General features: G+C 39.1%; 1 protein-coding gene across 7 annotated transcripts in view; it reads right to left on the reverse strand.

Moving 5' to 3' along the window:
* Positions 1-24,267, reverse strand: part of Pde9 (phosphodiesterase 9) — a 135,134-nt gene that overhangs the window by 55,870 nt on the left and 54,997 nt on the right. Inside the window, exon 4 of one of the 7 annotated variants that reach the window (XM_069123612.1) lies at positions 8,472-8,619. The exons of the other annotated variants lie outside the window; for them this stretch is intronic. The gene's annotated coding sequence lies outside the window, so the exon portion shown is untranslated. The remainder of the gene's footprint in view (positions 1-8,471; positions 8,620-24,267) is intronic. 7 annotated transcript variants of the gene reach the window in all.

A 24,267-nucleotide genomic window follows, 5' to 3' on the forward strand; every position in this document is an offset into this window, starting at 1 on the left:
GCTTTCGGAAGGAAAATATTGAAATGTCTGTGAAATGAAATTAATCTCGTGCCATTAGTAAATTGTAATATAAATCCTACGTAATATACAAAACGAGTAATAACTATACGTTCGAATATAATAAAATAAATTTTCTCCATATACAAGAAAGTTATGTCATATTCGCTGATAATTTCTATTCTCGTACAAACGATCTTATATTGTCAGATATACGTAAATAGGAATGATTGGAGCACGGTCTTTGGCAATAAAATAAAATAAAAATTTCATTCCTCGTAGATTTAATGGCATCTTTCCTTAATTAAAATACGATTTTAATACTCCCGACTGGAGGATGGTCTCCGTACACGTGGCAAGAAATTAGGACGAAGCTTCATAATGAGATCCATTATACCAAATCCCACTTAGTCCTCAATTTCACCAGGCATTTAAGAAACGGTTTATACGCGTAAACGTCATACGCAATTCCAAATCCTTTGATATTAGGCATAACTATACGGAACGCAAATGCAAACTATACGATCAAACCAGTTATTTACGTTAATAGCTCTGCTAGGCTTTAAAGCGTTTCAAATTTTAAGGAAGATTAACTTGGTCGATGTTATTTACTGTAGCGGCTGAATCCTGTTAAACGAAATACGTCTCAGGATGAAAGAATTTTTTCGTTTGATTACGACAAAACAAACGCGTTAACTCGACTCGTGTACCAATTATTACCGACACAGTTGGATTATTCATACGAAAAAGTTTTGCGATTGTTAGCCAAGAACGAGTGAAAGACAATTTATCCAGGAAATTGAATTTACTTTCTCGCAACGAATCAAACGTATTCCGTTTGTCTTATGAGTATGGCCCCACCCGTTGAATAGGCGGAACACGCGACACCGTGCATGTCGACCAGTTTATTACGCTAACCCGATGCATTATTCAAACGATTCGCGTTTACGTATAGCACGAGATGGCTGCCACGTTTATCCTCCCTTTTTGCTTCGACCTGGCGCTCCTTCTGCGTATCGTCGTCGGTATCTTCGTTATCGATCGTCTATTCCTCGGCATCGGGATCGGTTTACAAAGGTAGCTACCGGCCGATGTATCGGTGGCAATTACCAGCCATATTTTACGCCCACCCAGTCCTAGGGACAAATTTTGCATGCTCGACTAATCATAATGTTGAACAGCCTGTCTCGCGTTTTCACTCGACCAACAAAACATGGTCACGAGAATGGCACACTTGCGCCTTTGCGAAATTGGCCATTCCATATGCAACAATTTAATAATATCGGAAATGCGGAGAATTAGCGAAACATACGAGAAACGTTCGAAAGAAGAGGTACCGTAAATTGGAATTTTTCATGCTATTTATACAAAATTCAAGAATAGTACAAGGATCGATAAAACACGGAGCAACATCTCAGAAGCAATAAATACGAACAATTCCAGGTTACAAACAACATCGAGTATCATTTGAAAATATTGAAGAAATGTCTTAATTGAAAGAGAAAACGCGAACAAATGTACTATTATTTAAGCACAACACAAGATATGATACTATTTCCACATAATTAATACTTGATACATTAAACAAGGATTATTCGAAATGACGTCTCGTCCGCAGTAATCTATTTTATTCGCAACCAGATAGCGTGAAATTTGAATAACGGGGTCATCATCAATTATCCAGTAATTAAATAACGTAACATGAATATTTAGCAGTTGGAATAATCAGCTTTTGGATGGGTAAAACAGACGCAGCGAACGTAACACTGAAAATAGAGTTCAATTTCTGTTGGAAAGCAACCGCGATAGAAACAGTGATACGGAGCGATATAAATTCGATATTGAAAATAGAGACGTACATTTTATTTCACAGCACTCTCTGATATTCTATCTTTGATGAGAAAGTTATCTCCTCTGATTTATACCTTTCCATTCCTTTCTAATAAGGAAATATAATATAAAAATCGTAGTAAGACGAATCGAACATCACCATTGACCTCCATAAGTTATAACTTCTTAAATATCTATATAAAAATACAAGAAACAATGAAATTATTTTTAAAAAAATCATACTTTGACTGGAAACGTATCGAAGACGCAAAGACAGGATTATCCAGAAAGATCAAAACGTATTTCCATCGAAATCATGAACGTTCGGTCGGGTTTCCACGCGTTCCAAGAGAAGCCTTTGTGTCTCGCCCTGGAATACCATCGTTTAGAAATATCAAACGAAAATTGGAGACGATCTCGATCGACGATTTCTTTGATATCCGCACACAATAGAGAAAACGTGGCTTCCGTCGCATCGCGCAGGTAGTTTCATTAAAATGCATTTACCATTGGATTGGCAACTAAATGATTGCGGATTTTGTCATTAGCTGGTATTGACAACATCTGCAATCACTTAGTTGTCAACCTAATTATATGGCTTGCCTCTATGTTTCGTAGCGCCTATACGGAATTTAACCCAGTTGAACCCGGTATGTTGAACGCTGGACGAAATAGTATAAAAGGAGATGTCTGTAGTAGAAGAATTGTCAAAGAATAAGATAATATTGTTTGTAATTAACAAAGTCGAAGATGTGCATAGAAAAAATTCCATCGTACGAAACTTACTAATCGGTGCCGATTAATCGCTTGAACGATCCTATACGGTTCTCGAAATAAATTTATTTCGCTGTAACGCGTTACCCTGTATACGGATTTATATATAGTAAATATAGGTTTCAATATGTATCATCAAATAAGGTTGGATGGATGTTTAGAAAATTTGAAGTAAGAAGAAGCCACAATTTGTGCAATTCGATGTAAAAATTCTGGGTAGGTGCTTGGACTCATGCTATCCGGTATACACCTGGAGCAGTATGTGTGCATGTGAATACCCATAATATGGAACATGTACACCTCTATACGTATGATTATAGTACTACTAGACCCAATAAAGATAACCACGAACATAAGGAATCCGATAATGGCAAAACCAGAATCTAGAGATTCAATATTGATAATCCTATGACCGTATAGCTTAAGGAAGACAATTTAGACGTGTTTAGCAGTTACCAAGACTCTAGTAATATCAATAAAATTGAGAAGTAACGAAGGCTATCGAAACATAAGGAGTTTCAAATAATACGGAAACATAAATAGCATGGAAACCGTTCAAATATTCATATACGTACGGAGAAATTGCTAGAATTACATGTAAGAACCCTGTGAATGTACTGAAAATCACGAAACATCTATCAAGAAGATAAAACGTCTAGGAAATCGTTTAAAAAAGATTTAATCCTTTGTATTTCGAAAGCTTGTAACGATATTATCGAACAACGTCTGATAGTTCTAGTCATAAAACATCGTAGAAATCTCTTCAACGCAGAATCTAGAGGTCACAAAAGCCAAAGAAATAAGATCTACGTATAAAAATACCAATATGTAAGGAATCTCGAAGGAAGATCTAAAAATTTCCCATTCACGCATGATACCTACTAGCATCGACGTATCCATATGTTTTAATAAACATTTACGTAGGTATTGAGAATCCACAAAGCTGTGCAAATATGCTCGATCGAAATATTCTACGGATCTTCAGGGGCTACTAGATTACTTAACAGCTCAGTGAAAACCTCGAAACCACTGAACTACGTGAAACCACTAACTCCTAGGAAACCTTGGAACCATTCCGTATATTTTATCATCCATCGAGATTAATTTACGTTTGTATTAATACACATAGGTATATCAGATTGTTACATGTTCGAGCGATGATATGGATAATTTGCAAATATTTGTGCATTTATAGAAAATTTATTCCCTAAATAAGAATTAATCTCTCTATTTTTCTTTTTTCTTCTTTTTCTAGTTCCTAAAGAATAATCGGAATTCTAATAATCAGAGTCAGATGTTGCCGAGGACAGGTCCAGAAACGCGGCGTGTCAGTCAGTTCCACGTTTCACCTCGGAGACGGTGAACATTGCTTCAGGCGACTTTCAAATCGTGGAAGCTGAAAGCTCCGTGATGTCTGGAACTTTATTCGGACTACGGTAAGGTGGCACGATATTAAACTGGCTGTCATTGAAAGTCTAAAACTTTTGCCCAATGCTATAGTGTATAAAAGGTTGAATAATGAGATATTGTAATGATAATAAATATTGTAATGATAATAAATATTATAATTCAGGGGAATTCTAATTCTTAGAGTTGCCTCGAAGAAACCGTTGTATCTGTCATTTAAATATTGAAGCGTCACTCGAAACTTTCCTTGCTAGAAAATGAGTCGACTAAGGTTCGAACCACATTGAACGAGACACATTTACGATAACGAAGGGACGTCAAAAAAAGTATTAAATATTTATTGCTTTATTACATTCGTGTCCTAACGAATTACTCGGCTTCTCAGCTTTACGAAAAAGTATGGTTCCTCATTTTTCTCTATTTTTCTTTTTTCTCTCTTTCATTAAATGTCGAAAATTTGCAACGACGTTCCTACGAAATAACCCAGAAGATTAATTTAAAATCGTAACCGTCAGTCTAAAGGGACTAAAGCTCTATTTTTCATTCTTAATCGCACTTGTCGTTATTCGCTAATAGATAGTATGTATCATATTATTTTATTCGTTACAATATTACATCGATATATGGCCAGTATTTTATCATCGTTGGAAACGAGTTTATCAATAGTTTCATCAAGTTCGAAATTAATACGAAACAAGAGAATTTACGTTCGATGTAAACACTTTAGATTTCATTCCATCATTTTATCTGTATTCTTTTTTTCATTTAAAGCGTATATATATATATTAAACATTGCAATTGTAAATTTGAAGTATTATAATGTCCTTGTTAAAAAGATTAAAAATCAATCATCCTTATTTCAATCCACTCGATCGAGGGCGAAATTAATAAACTCATATTCTTGCTGTAGCAAACAAATAAGCTACGAATTCATATCGTTAATATATTCCATCGATTACGCGTTCGATCAATTTCTACTTCGAGAAATTAATATCTACAGAGAAACAACGTAGGCACTTCATATTTTGAAATTATTTGATCAGCGAAATATTAAAATTGTATATTGCGATATATTGTCCCTTCCACTTAAGCGTAATGGAAATCTGCACCAACATTCTCATTGCTTTCCCTCTTATTGAAATCATACATTGTTCCAAATCCCACGTCATTTCATTAAAAAACGTATTTCCTAAGTACGTAGATATTTTAATCCTTTGATTTATATTAAATAGCGCTAATATTGTTATTGTCTAGCACCTTAATCTTCAATCGTAACTAATGCTTTAACGTCTAGAATTACAGTTTATAAATATCGCCCGATCTCTTTAACATCCCGCATACATCTTCGATATCGCGACGCACGGATACCATATTTCCCTTTACAAATCCTCCAAGAAGTAAATTACGCCCTTTTAGCATTAGAATCGAGCCTATCGGCTAAAAACTTCGGCAAGAATCGAATCAGATATCCGTAACGATATCAGAGGAAACCACGAAAAGATCCGACTAACCGAGAAAAGGGAAAAAATTTTCTCACTTCAGCCAGCAGAGACGACTCGGTATCGATCGAGAGGGTGAAAGAGAGAGAGAGAGAAGGAGAGAGAAAAAGGGGGATCATCGACTGGCACAGGAATCAACGTGCAAGCTCAGCCATCTTCATCCGACAAATTGCAATCCTTCTTTCCCGATCATAGCAGATTAAGCATCTATTTTACAGGTGATTTCACGGCAAGGAGTTTCAACGTGCGACAAAGCATGAAGGCTCTGGCTTCGTTCGGGTCAAATCGATAAATAGCCAGTGTTGGATGGCTGGACTTAACCACCTGGCTTCTCGCGAAACTCTTGTTCTCGCTCGCTCGACAAAGAGAGGTCTAACCACGTCACCGACCATTATTTCGCGATTAGGAAAATTGTTGGTGTCGAAGTTTTTCCCGATATAGCCGCGGAATCGATAGAAAATTGCGCATGTTGCCGGGAGGAAAGTCGAACGAGGAATGAATCTTTGTTATCGAACAACGTGATAGTGGGAGATAAACGATCAGGATGGGGAACGTTCTAGCTGTCTCGGGGTACGACTGAATTCCCGTACGAGAGGCAAGTTTCACGGGCAATTTTCAAATTGCCATAGTTGCGCAACGATGAAGATGTAACGGTACGAATGCTAGTGTAAAGGGACTTGGTCGCTTAAGTGATTGCAACTGGTGATTTTCGTCCATGCGCGTTCTTCCTTTATTCCAGGACTTTGAAATAAAAATTAGAAAAAAAGAAACACGGACGCAAAAGCGGGTGAGAAGTCGCGACCACGCAACAAACAAACGATCATCTAAATTATTATGATGATAAGGCACAAAACGAAAGTTTAAGATAAATAATGCGTATCATACGCTAAAAGATAATTAAATATGTCAAGCCTTCGTGTATCGTACTTACAAAAATGTTCGTTTCATATTCTGGTCGACTTATTAAAAAAAGTCGGGGAAAATCATTCAGAAAGAAGATGAATCGAGATTGAACGTGAGTGTAATTTTCGATCGGAAAATATGTTAGTGACGGTTAATCTCAAGGAATAATTATAATGGGATCGATGTAACGAGCGGTTACGTTCAAAGGAATGCATTTCATCTTCGGCTTGATACGGTTCTGTTAAGCATACAAGGCGTATAATTCGAATATGTCAACGTCACGTACCGGTCTGTATAGGCTAACAATCGAACAACAGATTGTGCCAACATCCTGTTATTATAAACCATTCAACCATCCTTACGAGTGATCTTCGAATATTTAATTATTGTTCGTGATAAAATTCGAAGTTTGATTTATCGGATGCCGGCATTGGCGCCATTCGTCTAGCTTCGATATTCTTTTGCATTTCATATTTCAAAATTTATATCGAACATTCTGTCTGCACTAAACACTATTCTATAGCGTCTGTAATATTACAGAACGTGTAATAATTACGTATATATATGTATATTACACATTTATTTCTCTTGTCAATTATAATTCAGTATCATAAAATTACGCATCATGTGGCAATTACTCTCGCATCGTTACAAAAATCTGACACTATCAGAACGAAATGTATAGAATCTGATAAAAAAAGAGAAAGAAAAGAACGCTTCAGTGGAAAATAATAGAATGTCGATACTTTTTGTAGCCAATGTAAGTATCTGATCAACGGCTACGGTTACAGATGAAAGGACCCACACGATCATGGTGACACAATGAACGTGTCCCATAGGAATGTATCCGTCGGTGCATCCGTTGTCGGGTGTGGCATCAACGGTCTGACTGCATCCTTGGAAAAGCTTTTGACACGGTCGACTTACCTCCACGGCGAACATTCATCGAAAAGTTCTCCGGAAGTGGGTCGAGAGGATTCGCTCGCGCCAGCTGCGACACTTGCATCAACTTCCGACCGAATCGTCCCGATAAGTGGAATTAAAGGAACCGAAACGGCAATTGGTTCTCGAACCTTCATTTTCATCGGCGATTTTCATACGTCAACACAACATAAGAGTATGTTGAACTGTGGATGACAGTTAAGTGAAATTATATTAAAGAGAATTTGACGATGAAATAATGGTTTTAATGAAATTAGGTTCGAAGAACGTTGGAACTTTCAAACAAGTTACGTGTAGTCTATATCTGTTAAACGCGATTAAAATTGATACGGACATTAAATTAAAATTATAACTAACGATAGTTTTACAGTATATGTTCTATCGCTGTTATTGAAAGATTTCGTTTCATCTTCTAGCGCGTGCTTTTATCTTCTTTCTGAAAATTACCCGAAATGTCTGATTGGTATATTATTGGAGAACACATTTGTGTGTATTACAAAAGCAAAGCTATCAAAAGCGTATTGATCTATATATAACGGATATACGGGAACTCTTTGATGATCAAATTCGATGCAACAGACAGATTATTGATAAACACTATCCTCGCTCGAAATACATCATACCGGCGGTCAAAATTGTTGTACATTAGACTTTGAGGTTGATGCTTCACCGAATTTTCGATAAAAGAAACAAAAATACCAAATAAGACTAACGATAAATCATGGATATAACAAATGATGAATAAATAGTGAACATATTTAATTATTAAAGTCGCCATATGACAATACATAGATGGCAATAGTATATTACAAGGAAGAGAAAGATATTATCGCAAGGCCTGTTCGAACACTTTAATATCTATGCTATAAAATATTCTATATCAGATTATTAGGTGGCCACGTCTTTCCTAACATTTTTCATCCACCTGTACGATAAAAACTGGAAACACGAGAGACACAGGTAGATCGAAATATTTCAAGCATAATTCAGCTTTGATCAGATCTATGGTTCTTAAAAAAGAAAAAGAAAAAAAGAAAAAAAATTCTTTTCCGACTTCGACCTCTGTTCGATAACTTCAACCGAACAAGCAGGCGAAGATATTAAAAAGAGTGCACTCACGGTAGGTGTAACTTCAGATTTTACTCCTTTCCCACTGAACGAACAAAAACTTAGGAAAAGTATTCGAACATCCTTTCCGATGAAACGACGAATACTCGTGGCTTCCAATTTCTTTCGCGTCGAATTCTTCCAAGGACTTATTTCTCGTCTGAAAAGGCGAGCAACGTGTGTCACGCTTGTATTTCTTCTACGAACGGTGCACATCTTTCTATTATAAGAAGCAGTCGGTGAAATTAATTTCGCTAATGTACGAAGCGGCAGGTAAAGCCGGTAAAAGTTGAAAAGGCCAGTCGAAGCTTTATTGCGATCCATGAAGTACGCACGAAACGATGTTCCCATCTTAGCCGTGGACAATGCGAGTTTCATGTCGTCAGAAACGTATAGATTCGTACAATATAAAACGAATTTCAATAGCGATACGTTTGATATTCTAAAGGATGGAAAGAGGAAAAGATGTTTTCGACCGAGAACAATTTTCTTTGATTCCTCGAATACGTGACTTTGCCGTATTTCACATGTGACTGGAATTTATTGACTTTTGGAACGTAGCAGCGCGAGAGCAGTCCGCGGACCACGTGACCACATTCATCGATATGTTTCGTTCGACGTGACGACGACAACTATTAATATTTCGTTGAAGCCATTCAAAATACGTGTGTATTTGCGTGTTCTACGTGGAATTGCGCTTTATCGATGCTTGTTTGTTAGCGAGATAGTGCGGGGGACAAAGGAAAAGTGAGAAATATACCGCGTTGAAAAACTAACACGCAATACGAGCAAAGGAATTTTTCATTAAATTTCAATTCGTCGTTTTGCTGGCTGTTTGTTTGAAGCTGCGATGGGTGGAGAAATGAAATTTCCGCGAGCAGGCAAAAGCGCAGAGATGCTAATCGTGACGGTCTACCGGAGCGCGACAGACTTCCCAGAAGTAGAAAACAATGTGCTCGGCCAGAAGACGGAAACGATGGAAGCACTTTGAAAAATGAGAGCTCGTCTCGAACCTCGCATCGAGCACGTACATATGACGTACAGATGTATGTACGAGCTTCCTCATCGACCGCAAAAAGCCACTCCTCCATGACGTCAAAAAGTCTTATGGAAAAAGTAACGACCAGTAATTTCTTCTTTTAGAAAAAAAATAACTCACAAAATTAACCATTTTTCTATATGCGTTAGTCATTCAATAAACAAACGAAACAAATTGCTACGTTTACACGGTGGACGACGATGTTTTACGACTGCCAATTTCACTCATCTCAGCCGCAAAGTAGCACGAATCAAACTTTATTCGACGGTCGCTTCACCCAAAACTTCGCAGTGATAAAACACCCGTAACGTCGGCCATCGTGAAGGTCGTTGAAAGCTGCCGCAAGATACGGGTATTAAGAGAAAGGAACGATACGGGTCCGCGTAAAAGATCCGACGTCAATGGAATCGGAGCGGAAGGTTGGGAAACGAGGAAACTTGGCCAAGGAAAAGGAATCTGTGTCCAAAGGGAAATTACGTCGAGGGTTCGCGCCTCTCGGAGAAACAGCGAAACAGGAAGAAGAAGAAGGTGAAAGAGAAAGGTGTAGGAAGAATAAAAAATCGCAGAACGTAAAATTGAAGGAAGAAATTTACCAAAGGCTTGGGAAGAAAGGGAAGCAAATGGGAACGTAGAACAAAGCGACGTGGTTGGATAAAAGGAGGCGGAAAGAGGAGGAAAGATATCGAAGGATAGCAAACGGCGAGCACGACGGAAGAAAACAAACGCTCGTTAACGAGACGCATCAGGGCAGATTGAAGAGATTTCCTGCCGCGGTTTAGCCAACCAACTCTCTCTTTCTACCTCTCTTTCTCTCGCTTCTGCCGCGTAGACCCCAACGACGACCGGGACCAGAGGTTAATTTATCGAATTAAACGTCGTACAATTGCGTTATAAGTCCGAGTCACAGGGACTTTTTGCCGCTGCGTACATGTGTGTTAACATACGTGTGCCGTTCGTACGGTTCCTCGCGTTGGTCTTCGTCTTCGAGTCCGAACTGATCGTGCTGTGAATAGCTTTTAAAACATAGAACCGAGAGGTCAAAGCGGGAAATGATAGAGGAAATATTTGACGACTCGGTTTCGTTCTACGGAATTTCACGGAATGGAAGTTAGTTAAGCAGATAGAAGTTTCGTGGGAATGTTTGTATTCTTTTTGCAAAATGCAAAGGATCGACTATGCATATACGATATAAGTATTTTATACAATCAACGCAAATAATCCAACAACTTTCTTTTTACATGGAACTTTAATTTTTGGAAAGATAAGTCTGACGACCGATCGTACATCTCTCTAGTCGCGTACTTGCGCAACTGTTAGCGTTTACGCCAATAACATAATATACACTCAATCATCGACGGTAAGTCTTTAAGCACGAAGATCGCGTATCTTTTCAAAACGCAGAAAGCACACTTGCATAGCTACACCCTTTGCCAGCTACTCCAATTGCAAAGTAACCAAAAGGGGCGCAAACATCGATTCGGTCGATTCCTAATCTAATCTGAAGGTAGAACGTCGTGGACGATCTTTATTCAACGGCGCCGGAAGTTACACAACCGCTCGACCGACGAACAGTCCGCAAGTTATCGTCCAATCATATTTTCCAATCATTTTCTCCAGGAAAATGACAAATTATGGAACGATCCCTTACCGTTGCCTCGATCAATGTTCTTCGCTTATTTTTCGTATCCTGACTTGCGCGTGCAATACTGGTAACACGGATGAATGTACACGACACACGGATGAATTAAATAAAAGATTTCATTCGATCAACGGCGTTCCCGCGAATGCATAAAGAATAGGAAATAAGAATTTTCTACATCGGTAGCGCACCTTTCGAAATAAAACAGTACAGAAAAGAGAGGAAAGATAGTATGCGAATAATACGAGAACGAGATGCGTAGTTGGAAGTCAATCAGCAGAATACGCGAGAGATCCTTTGGTCGACTAGAGATTATAGGGTGAAATGAGTTTGCAAACACGACCAGCCACGATTCAAAGTCGCCATGGAATTTCTACATCACAGAACAGCCAATGAAAGCATGGAACAATGTGGGATACGCTTCAAGGTATGTCTGTAATTCCATGAAAATATGGTCGTTCGCAACTTGCTCCACGTATAATCTTGTGAGCGCGGTCAAATTTAAAATTTTCGTGGAAGCGAATCGTTTTCAAAACCGTGAAAACTTTCCAACCGTTTGTAATATTTAATGTGGAACAAAGTACTTTGTGATATTTAAATGGAATTTTATCGTCACGAGATATTGAACAAGTTTCATGCTCGTTATTAATATGATTAATTTCTCGTTTCAATCTCGTGCTAAAACTAAAACTAAAACTGTTAAAGCAATCGGAAATCTCGTCACTCGTTGAAACGGAACTAAGATTCGAACATAAAAATTCGAGAACCGTAGCAGAGTTAAGTAATTAATCGTATTACTTTTTTAGCGGTACTTTCGTAAAACCTTTCACGAAAAGGCTACATTTTCACGTTCACGATCTCGTACTATAGACGTATACTTACTTACAAAAGGGTTGACAACAAAAAAAAAAAAAAAAAAAAGAAGGATAATCCCTTGATTCCAACTAGAAAAGATTGTTTCACGAAACGTTCACAGGTTCATCGAGGCGAACAGTGGACGAGAGGTCTCGAAATCGGCGCGATCAAGTGGCTCGCGAAGCCTGGTTCACGCTCGTGGCCACGGAAGCCGATGTTCAAGCGGTCCAGCGTAGCCCACTGCAAAAGCCGATTTCGCCGCTGAATACGGCAATATCGATCTCAAAATTCCCGGTGCTACGTTGCACACTCGAGGCGTCGATACATAGCCAGCCTCACCCGGCCAGATGTCGCGAGCCACAATTTTGAATAGCATCGGATCAATGGAAATCCCCCGTTTCTATTTCTCCTCGGTGATCGTACGGTATCTATGGTGTACACACGATCCATTCGCTCGGTCTAGCCTATCCACGATGGACGATGGACGAGAAAATTGGACGATCGATAGTCGTTCGGATGTTCTCTGGAAAAGATGTATAAGAAGATCGAACATCGAGTCGAGCATCGAGACGAGTGTAAAGAGGAGTATCGGGGCGAGCATCGACGAGAGCATCGACGAGAGCATCGATACGGCGATTAATTTAAATATATATTAGCCAAGGAAGGGTTTCCATCGGCGATAGCAGATCAAAGAGAGAGCAGTGGCTTTGCTAGGATCGAACGATAGGTCGCTTGCAATCAAGCGTACCTTAGCAAGATGGCTTTGATCTTGCATCGAATATTCGACCAGAATCGCTCACCTGACTTTGAGTTGCGGCGTTAATGGAATGTACCGAATTGAGTCGATGTTCGAAACGACGGTGAAACTACCGGCTTCCGTGTTTCCAGAAATGTACACAGGCAATGGGAAACGCGAGGTCTTCTACATTGCGACGATAAACGGCGAATAATTTAATATTGGTTTACGTATAACGATCAGTGTTCCATCTCGAGATACGTAAACCTTGCTATTAGCGAAGCTTGTAATGCGATTACGAAGAAAGCTCAGAGTAGAAATTTCGCAACAATAGAAGGAACAATCGTAAATTTCCTTAGAAATTTCAATTTCCTTCGCTACTTTTCATTTCCGTGAATTTCTTCTTTCATTTGCATCGTATGCGTACAAATTATGTGCAATTAAATTTGTTAGAGTTTTCCAATAAGCGTAACGAATACAACGTGACAGATACGTAACTTGGTTGCGAGTTACGTATCGAATGGTGTTTCTCTCGCATGAATTCTGCTTCGATTAAGTAGCTTAAGAACTGGAAAATCTCATGGATAATTCAGTGGAAAATAACCGAGAATCTAGTGGCGAGAAAAATCTTTACCTCGCAACGAGCAACGAGCTAGCAACACAGCAAGCGTGAGAAAAAGAATTTCCAAGTTGCGGCAAAAGTTTGCCAACCCCTCTAATCTAGCCTTTCATTAACGCCAAATGAATACAAATGGCGAAAGCGTTTCGAAAGCCGCACGCGCGCAGCACAGAAAGAGAAAGAAGGGACGAGAGAAACGGAGAGAGAGCTTTCTCCAGCGTCGATTCTACGAAAGCGAATTTAACACGAATTAATCCATTCACGTATTGCGAAGCACGCCTTTAATCACGTTCATGGAAATACCTCAAACCAACGAACGGACTAAAATGAGATTTATAAGATGAAAAGTCAGACCACAAACGTGGACAAGACGGAAAAAACATTCTCCAAATTAACACGTAGTACAATAAAAAACAAAAAAAAAACAAGTGGCAAAAAGAGAAAGAAAAAGAATGGGACAAAGGACAAATTACTTTGGCTGGTGTATTCAAAATTCCAGAACGAACAATGTAATAATGCGCATCGAGAGATTCTTCAAAAGCAAATTGCCACTCAGCCCGACATCGCCCGAAATTGCGTTTGTTTCGAGTGTATTCGTATACAGAGCGCTTTGTATTTATTAGATGGGAAACTCAAGAATATAATCGAATTGCGGTATCCTTCCGTTCCAAGGTAATTCGATCATTCGCCTGCACTCCGTGCCAAAATGAATTCCCTCGTCTCTGTTTTCGCCCTCGTGCTCGATAAGCTACTACGAAAAATGCTTCTGGTACACACGAACACACCCATACAAAGTATGCTTAGGTATACTTGGGGAGTTGTCCATCTAGAAGGTTATTGGGGGAAGAAAATGCTTTAGGCTTCGTGGTGAAAGCACTTGAGCGAGACTCGAGGAAATACGATAATATAACGCATATGGACGTTGCGCGAGTAATCTCGATGACGCGATGACTATCATCGATGACTCCTTCGATGGCCAATAGCTTCTTTTCGTCTGGACATTGAGTAGAAGAGACGAGAAAATATAAGGCGAATCGAGTTACCGCGACATAATCGTTCATAGAAATGACCCTCTAATTATTTTGAACAATGTGTTAATAACTTTGAAATATAATAATATTTTAATAAAAATATAGAAAATGCTCGATTTATACATATAGTAATATCTAAACATATAGTTGTATATGTTTGTAACCGTTCAATAAAAATACGTTTACACATATATGGACATTCAATTTACGAATCTCACTGTTAATAAAATTTAGCGTCTAAACTGTCAGGAAATTTCAGGTTTCATATTCACGATTCCATGAACATACAAGCTGTTAGTTGATTCCATGACAACCAATGGCACCTGGTCCCCAAGCAAAAGTTCATTAATATAAAATTCATGCCGGGAATCGTTGGTCGTCTAGCTTCGTCAAATAGCTCCTAATGTAGAGAATTATTCTAACGGTGAATGCTTACGATACCATCGAAGTTGCTCAAGTCAATTCTTAACGAGATGGTAGAAATTCCTTGACTAAAGACCACCAAAATCGTTGTTCACGCCTAGCGAGAAATTTTAGCCAGATTCGTTCGCTTTGTACGTAACATACGAGTATTAAAAATATTTTCCAACGTGATTATTCAATTGAATTAACGTTAATTACAAGTGAAAAATCCTGGTTCGCGTTTCATTTTCTGCTTTCCAAAGACCATAACGAAAAAAACGGAGACGTCCCATTAAAGGGATCAGGTTCTCTCGGTAGGATATTGTAATTATCACTGGCTCGTAATCAGACGAGTTTCGAGATAGGTACGAGCTCTGGTTTCACGAGATTTGTAAAATTACCTTGCGAACCTCAAACGAAGCCTTACGAGAAATTAACGGCAACTAAGAAACTCGCGTTTAATTAGCTGATACGAAAACATACGTTAAGCTTGACATTTTATCCTACCTGACTCCGGTTTCACGTCGTCTAATTGAACGAATCAATCCGACGACGATCGTGCAATCATACTTTGCATATCGAATATTCCATGTTTACGGAATCTATCCTTTCCGACAACCGCACCGACAATTTTTTACGCTTATCTATAGTAATTAGGGTTAAACGAATCTCTCTCATCGCCTATATATAATATTGCGTTTTGATGTACGCGTCATTTAGCGTGACACAGGACATTCTGATCGATCAATATAACATAGGCACATATGTAATTGTACAGCAAATTCGATCAACCTATAATGTTCTATATTACGATTCCATGAATGGAATTACAATGGCAAGCAATTACCCTGGTTGCAACAACCGTAAACAAACAAGCGAACTTAATTAGTAATCGATGATTAATAATCGGAAAAGCTGGTGTAAGCAAACTCATGTAAATTACTGCATACTTTCATTTTCCAACTTGTAACGGATGACTCCAGCTTTTTCAAACATCCCGTACAACAATTCGTTTACCCTTATGTTTGTCAATAGGAATTCCTATGAATTACGTGGCGAACGATAGAAGAATCCGGAACGATAATAAATCCGTCCGAAGAGCGCGATAAAGACCGCGATAAAAATCTGCCGGAAAGTCGTCGTTTCGCGCGGTTACAACAGCAAAAAGATCGGCATTTACCGACCGTCCGGGAAAATCTTTTCGGATGGATCGTTCCAAGTATCCCGCGCGTTTTCCCTCAGTCGAAGGTCGTTCCGTCCGATATAAAACCGATAGGGAATGACGCCATCGACGTCGTATACCATCCTGGGTCACGGAGCGCATTATCAAGCGGGTAGCCGCGAAAGCAGGCGGATTGTTCCTTCTCGCTGTGTTCTCGCGGTAACAGTATTTGCGGAACACTTAAATGGAATCTTGTCCCGGGGACCGCCTCTCTCGCGACTGCTCACGCTGCCAACGATACCGTGCACGTACGATCGTAAAGTACGCGCCATTATTATGGCCGTGATAGCGCGACCATATGCATATGGCACTTAACGCGAATGGAGGGAGAAACGGTCCGGCGCCGGGGTGGAAACCCAGTTGGGGAATTAAATAGATCGAGAAATAACCCAAGAATAGATCTGCTAATGCTCTCTCGTATACGATATCGGCTTGCAAAGTTCTCGATTTGTAATTCGTACTTTCTTACCGTCTTACTAATTTACCATTGAAATATCGCTGCTTGAATTGATATCTATGGCTTTCTCAAAGCGCGGCTTAAAAGCGCAATAATTTGATAATTCAAAGCTTCGTCAAGCTTTCGATAAAAACGAACGGCAATTTCGTTACGGCGTATTAACTTTAAAAATCGATTTTATCGTGTCACTGTATCGTACCGTAACGTAGCTGTGTCGATCGTAAAGAACGCAATCAGCGCAGATCCTCTTATCCGTAAATTTGTAACTAAATTGTAGCTTGTTAAACGCAAACAAATGTACCCGCATGTTTTAAACGATAAACCGCATCCTTTGAAATAATATACGCTTTAAAAAAATTCCATTGCTCCGACTTACGAACGCTTGTACGCGTCTGCAACAATTTCCTTCCAACAAATTTTATTTTATAGCTAAATCTTCTTTGGTGCTAGTAATATTACAAACAAATAATAACAGCAATAAATATATAATAAATTTTTGAATTTACGTCGAAATATTGTATCTACATCGTTCGTATAAGTATACCTTCGTATTAGTCATTACGTTAACTGTTCGCGATTCTTCTAAAGAGACAAAAACGTATTTAAGCGATGAACATGTCTTACTTTTAAACCTTAAACACCCTATCAACGTTTATGCGTGAAATAAACAACGATCCACAGCGACGGAGGTAATTTCTTACAGCTAATTTGCTAACAAGAAATTTCTGATAGTACAGTTTTGTTCGAACAAGACTCGCTCTTGTGTGATAAACACGAAGATCCAGTAGCAGTTGCCAAGATAAATAAGGCTCGTTTATGGTGATTCCTCGGTTGTGTTAACTTAAAAATACGAGACTCGAAAGTGGCGACAGCAACCGTTCAACGGAAAGAATTACTGCAAATTTGTTTAATAAAAGTAAATCTTTGCAACATCAGGTTTGCCAGCAGGCTCAATGCTATTATAACTCGATTCTGCTCGATTCAGGCTAGACGGTATTTAAGTTTATTCCTGTTTTCTCTCTTAAATTACTATGCTAATTGATCGACACATTATTTGCTGCTTGAAAGTATATTCGTTAACACGGTGTATTACGTAACTTGTTGCTGCACATATTCGCGTTAATAACATCGAGAATCCAGATCGTACCACGAATATATCGTCCCTTTTCCTATCTCGATAAACTTCATAAACGATACCGGTTCCATTATTATCGCGTGTTATCATCGATATACTAGAAACACTCTCTTAAGTTTCAATTACCAAATAAGGAAGTTGCCAGGGTGACGAAAGGAGCACCCAGAAAATGACCACGTTAATTCACCTAAATATAAATATTAGCACTTCGATAATATCCGTTATCGTTAAAGGAAACAACCGGCAATGCTTCGCGCAGGCTGTTTCCTTGGATTAGCCGCGTTTTTCGAAACGATCGCTATTTCGTTCCAAGTTTCCGCTGAAAATGCTTCGAGCCTGCGCGCACCTCGGCTATATTTCCTATTTTTATAAGCGACCACGAAGATAAGAGTAAACGTACCGGTATCGTGGATTAAAACGAAGATGCGAAAGCGAACGTATACGCAGCGTGCCATTATGTCAGAATGTTAATAGGCATCGCGCCGGTTATAGACAATAATTACGTACGATATCGCGAACATAAAACTGGCCACATTGTAGCAACCTTGTAATAACGTATCGCTAACGTCCCGCGTATCTGGAACTTTATTACCCCGAGCAATAATCTTGGCTCTTCGGTTCACGGTATTGTTTCCTATTAAATATATACGAGTACCGCTGACAACCGGCACTTATGCTCGTCTCAATGTGTCAAAGACATCAGACATCCCTCGAGATAGTGGACGATTACTCCAACAGTGTGTACGCATATGTGAACGAAAAAGGAACAACTTGTTGCGAGAATAAGTAACAACTAAATATAAAGCGAGGCGATTGAACCAACCACGAGATACGAATACGTATGTAAAATATGTGCGAACGCTCAGGATTGGCAAGACTTACCGGAAGCAACGAAAAGTTTATGCTTAGATAACTATATATAAATATAGTTTTGAAATATTCGATCTTTGTCGTTGGTTGAACAATTTATATTTTACAATACATTACGTGTATAAGGTAGATACAGGGTGCAAAATGTATTTATAGCGAATGCTGAAAGCGATCATATTACCTGAACTGTGAACGATACAGTAATCCATAACAAGATACATCTATCTCGAGATCATCTATCAAACTGCTCACGTGTTCAACTTTCGAAGCATCAGTCATGTAACTTTTGGTACTTTCGAAACGATTACTTTGCTACGTGAGAATATTCTAAACTTTTTAACAGCATTTTGTTTTCCACGGTAACGTATCGCTTCTTATTTAGCGATGTTCCTGTGCACCGATAAAATTTACAGCGGTGAGCGTATAAATAAAGAAACGCCGATTTATAAATTCTATCGACTGTATTTTCTACGTGTATTGCGTATAAAGCAAACGTAGGTTTGCACGAATTATCGATGTAGACGTTAAACGTTCTTGAAAATTGTTTTGAATTCTCTAGAAATACAATTATTCTATTATTATGTAAAAAACAAAAAGGCATACGAAAATATGAAAATAGAAAGAGGTTTCTGGTGGAAGTTTAAAAATTTGAATTCTACCATTAACCTACCATGCACTTAAGAAAATCTCCACCAAAATCACCTTTTCGTCTGCTAATTTAAAGAAAACAACGAAACGAATTCAGCGTTTTAACGCGCTTATCGAGGATTTCTACAACGCAAAAGAACGAAATGAACGACAGCCTGATGTGCAACTTAGCTATAAATACATTCATGAGCATTGCATCTTCTTCGAGACTCATTATTTATATATAACTTGTTAAATACCGTAATGGATTACGGTGCAACATCAGCGTTCTTTCGCACTAACGCCAGCAATTATTTTCTCATCTTCACCGTCGTCATTACTACGTGTACATATTTTATTTTTCTTCTCTTTTCGTTTGTTTTCCTCTTCTTCTTATTTTTCTTTCCTTACGGGAGAGCGACTACTTCTATCATGGGCGTCGTCGAATCGCGAACGAGCCACCGAGATCATCAAAGTCTCGCAACTTCAACAACTTCTCGCGTCTTTCGCGATTTCCACCGGCTCTTCGGCTCGATCGCGAATACCTTTTTTTCAACACCTTTGATACGCAAACGCGAAGAAAAACGACGACAGTGTAAAGTAGTTTCGAGGACGAGCAAATGCGATCAGTGATAGGAAATTTATCTTGAAACATGGTAGATGAAACCATAATGACATAAAATAATAATACAGGCACATAAACACATATATTATCGTTGTCTATATCGAATATCTATATCGTTGGCAATGCTAGCCATCTATCGATGACAGCTTATCCTGCAAATAATCCGTATCGAATTGATTCGCTAAATCCCCGATATCGCGTAACAATCACAAGGTCCAAATATCGCTATAACTAATTTACAACGAATCCTGTGGCCGCAATATACGTGCACGAGTAAAACATGGAATAATTTCGATCTCATCGTTGGCTAGAGTTACGATACATCTACACAATAATTAGGCGAACGTCCATCAAAATAATATTTGCACCATGTATGCTGTATTGGAACATCATAAATGGAGTGGAACTTACAGTGATCTGCAATTACGTATTTTCGTATATAATTAAATCATAGTGTCAAGACCATAAATAACAATAAATCTCAATTGACGATTTACGCGATACTTCATTTCCATAACGTGTATCGCTTATGATAATTACCGATTCTTATTTATTATTAGGCAACCATTGCCAAACATTAGAAACATTCCCAAACCATCGAAAGAAAATACACGAGATTAATTATAAAGTTCGATTATTTCAACCAAACCCTTCAGATATATATTCAAATATATTCAACGACCGTACAAAATACTCCGTTCCTTGTTATAAAAAAAAAAAAAAGATTCACGTTCCCCCTAGCCTAAAACAAAACCTGTAAACATTTCCAAGCGATAAAGTGAAAAGCCAACTCTCTCCGATCGCATGGACAAATGGACAAATGGAAATATGGAAATATAGAAAAATAGTAAAATGGAAAAATGGAAAAGAATAGTCACCAATGTTTGTCTTGTCGTGAGTTTCGAAGCGCGGTACAGCGATAACCGAGGCCAGTAGCCGGAAGGAAACAGCGCGGTGTTACCATTCATGCCGCGTTCCTGATAACGCTCGATCGTAGGATGCTCGCGAGCATTGACGCTGCTGCCGTTTTCGATAGAGCTCTCTGCAGCGAGTGGAGCGGACTCGAGCCGGGTCGGTTTCTTACGCGCGTAGGTAACGGAGCACGCGCGCCACGAGCGAAACAGAGAAGGAAGGAGAGCCGGTCAAGTGATAAGGAAGTGACAAATTGTCTAGCTAGACGAGAACGCTGTCGCCGTGGGCCGTTTACGAGCGAGCTGCGAAGCCGCGCAAGAAATGATTTACGGACGTTTAATAGGCAGAGTGTAGAGGCTAAGTGCGTTAACGTCGCCGGCGAAGAATACGGTGTTGCTAGACGTCTTTGCCTTTCTTAGCGAGCTACAAGCAACGATTGTTACGAAGTAGAAACGCCGTGAATGCAGTTTCTGCGAAATTTCACTACCGCGATCTAATAGAGAATTTTCCAAGCTTCGCGACTTCGATATAGTTAATTACTCGGCTAGAATTTCGTTTAATTTAGCATGCGTTACAAACCAACAGCAAAGAAACTACTTTAACTTTGCCTACGGTATGTACGTTAGATGTGGATATTTTGATAAAGATCGTGAAGAACGATTGACATTTGAAAGAGCAGGGTTAACATTCGTCGTAAGTGACAATTTCATTTGAATGAAATGAAAATTATATTTTACTCAGACTTTGGATAAAAGTAATTTTGATATGGGAGAAATATAATCGAATATTTGATTAGAATGTACAATGGAAGATACAATGAAAGTAATGGGGATTTATAGACGTGGGAACGTTATAGATTCTATGTACGATCAATGACGAAAGAAGAAATCACTATCACACACGATTACATGATTCATAACGGTCATCAAAGAAGACAGTAACGTTGTTTGTCATCTCGGATAATTTGTCTCGTGTGTAACTACAAATTGTTGGGACACAGCTAATCGAGGCTAATAATTTTGCGGCTCTTCCAGCGTTTCGGTAGTCATGCAATTAGGCTGATTGCCCCGTCGTTTAATCGGTCTATCCTTCTTTCGGAATGGTTAACATTTGAATCGTTCAACTGTACTATTTTTCCACGTGTTCGTGAAGTATACAACGAAGGCAAACATTTGTCGAATGTCTAGCGCGTAGAAGCAAGTGAGGCGATTCTATCATCTTCGTGTAAAAACGCGAGAGAAAATTCTTGTCAAAAGATTACTATAAATCACAGCTAACGTAACTGCTGCGCCAATATAGATATGCACATATTTCTAAGCCTAACAGACTTCAAGAACTAAAAGTTCCACGGTCCCGATGGTAACAAAGAAACGAATCTCAGTTGCGCAATTTCCATTCCACCACTCTTATCTCAAACTGCGACTCCACCGATCGACATTTTCGCGCGAAGAAAAACATTTTCACGAATGGATCGACCACAAACGAGAACCGGTCGCACGTTCTACCGTAGAATCGGTTTTCCCGCGACGTCGCGTCGGTCGCGTCCATTCAGCCGTGCCAAGCGGTTGCGTAATCATTCCACTCGGCAGGCGAATGCACTACGAGATTACGGCTGATAAAAGCGTGTTGCATTCGCGAGGTCAGTCGACCGCTTTTATGAATGAAAATTTATATTATTCGCTGGCAAATCGCACCCGCTCGTTCGCTCGCTTGCGCGTACGCCATGCGCTTCGTCGTTCTCGCGTTGGAACACGTAGGTGCTCCAACCTTTTACCAGTAGTGTACACAAATATTTTGTACATTCAACTACCCTTTCATCGACGCATTTACCATTTACATCTGTTTCATTTTTAAATAGTAACGCCATAAATTCGTATAGTCGTATTCTATAATAGTTGCTCACACTGTGTAAGAGTCGCCCTAAGAGTGAAATAACGACTCTCCTCGTCTTCTATCCTTTCCGCAAGACGAACAACGACACGATCGAAGGAAACGCAACGGGGGTCGTCGCGAAACTTACAGGGTCGCCACGCAAATCCATTTAGCTCAAGTTTATCCCTTACGGAATAATCGTGTAATCCGGCAGCGACGTTCAATTAAATCAGTTTCAAAGTTGCGCGTTGGTATAACTCTGACTCATAATTTAATCCGAATCAGCCACCGGGAATATCCGGCCACGTTCCGTGTAGAACAAAACTCGAACTCTTATAAACGGTGGCCGCACGCTCTCGCGCTGTGTAATTACGAATATCGAATGGCTGATAGGAGAAGGGTCGTAGGAAACGTGACGAGAAAACTTCTTTTTCCCAATGGATCGCTCCCTGTACGGACGTACCAATTTTCAACCTACCAGCTGCAATTTCTATCTAATTTCATTCTTCTTGCCATCGATGTCTTTGATTTCCCTCCACCGGAATTCTCTGTAACGTTCTCGTCGCTCGACCTGCCTTTAAATACGCTGTTCAACACTCTACCGATTCGTGATTTCGTCAATTTTCTACGATCTATCGAGAGAAAAGCTGTGAATATACAGGGGTTCGCGAAAGTATTCCAACACTCGTAGATACCTTTTACGAATATATTGTGCGCCTTTTACCAACTATTTTCATATTTCGTTGTACATAATGTACGGAAAAAAGTCTTCTACGATAAATATTCGAATACCTTCGTGCATAGAAAATGCCACAGAATCGTGTGAATTATCACAGAATGAAAGTTACTTTCTACAAACAGAAGAGTAAAAGACGTTGTATATATTAAGTGGATACGGACGAACGAAGCCAAACATTTTTGTATTTCACGAGTTACGATACAACGACAGTTTGTAATACAAGCTAACGTGTATCTTTCCGGTTTTCTTATATTCGTATAACAATTAGCAAAATTACTCTCTCGAAAAACGTACGAATAAATAGACGTCAGTTCGATAAGTATCGCTTCGTGCGATCATATTCAAATGTACCTTGACAACGAACTTTGTAGCAGACGATAGCGGTCCTTTTCATTTAGGTTCCCGTGAAGCCTCGTTCCTTGTACCTTACATCTCTTCCATTCATTTGACAACGTAAAGGAACTTTCAAGCATGTCCTCTTAACGCAGCGTGTAACTCGGCGATCTAACCTATTGTTATACGAAACAAAGGAACTTGAGATGAAGGGTATTCTTTTTCCAACCACGAGACATGTACGTAAAAGTTCATGAATATTAAATCATCTCAACCCTTAAACGACAACGGGATCAGTGTCTCCATGATCCCAATTTTTCTTTGCCTGTGTCATTTTCTAATCTCTTTGCATCCACTTACATCGTTGCTCGGTAGGCTACTAACTCAAAGGAATTGTTTCTCGTAGCACGTAAGCTACCTTACATCGAAAGATTTAAACAGAACTTTGATCGCAACTAGGGCTTCAATTACAATTTTAAGTAAAGATTTTTGTAAGACTTTTAACGAGATCTTTCGATCCTTGAAAAGAGTATTTCCCGATTGCAAACAATTTTCCAACAAATTTTCAATTTTTCTGTTTTTTTTTTTTTTTCAAAAAGAAATAGGTAACGATGGTGATCGCAATCTTCTTTCTGGGCCACGACACCCTCGAGGCTAACGGGATATGAATTTCCGTTCGACGGTTCGTGTCGACC

This window comes from Bombus flavifrons, chromosome 11, assembly GCF_040668555.2.
Source record: "Bombus flavifrons isolate JBK064 chromosome 11, iyBomFlav1_principal, whole genome shotgun sequence".
NCBI classification, from domain to species: domain Eukaryota; kingdom Metazoa; phylum Arthropoda; class Insecta; order Hymenoptera; family Apidae; genus Bombus; species Bombus flavifrons.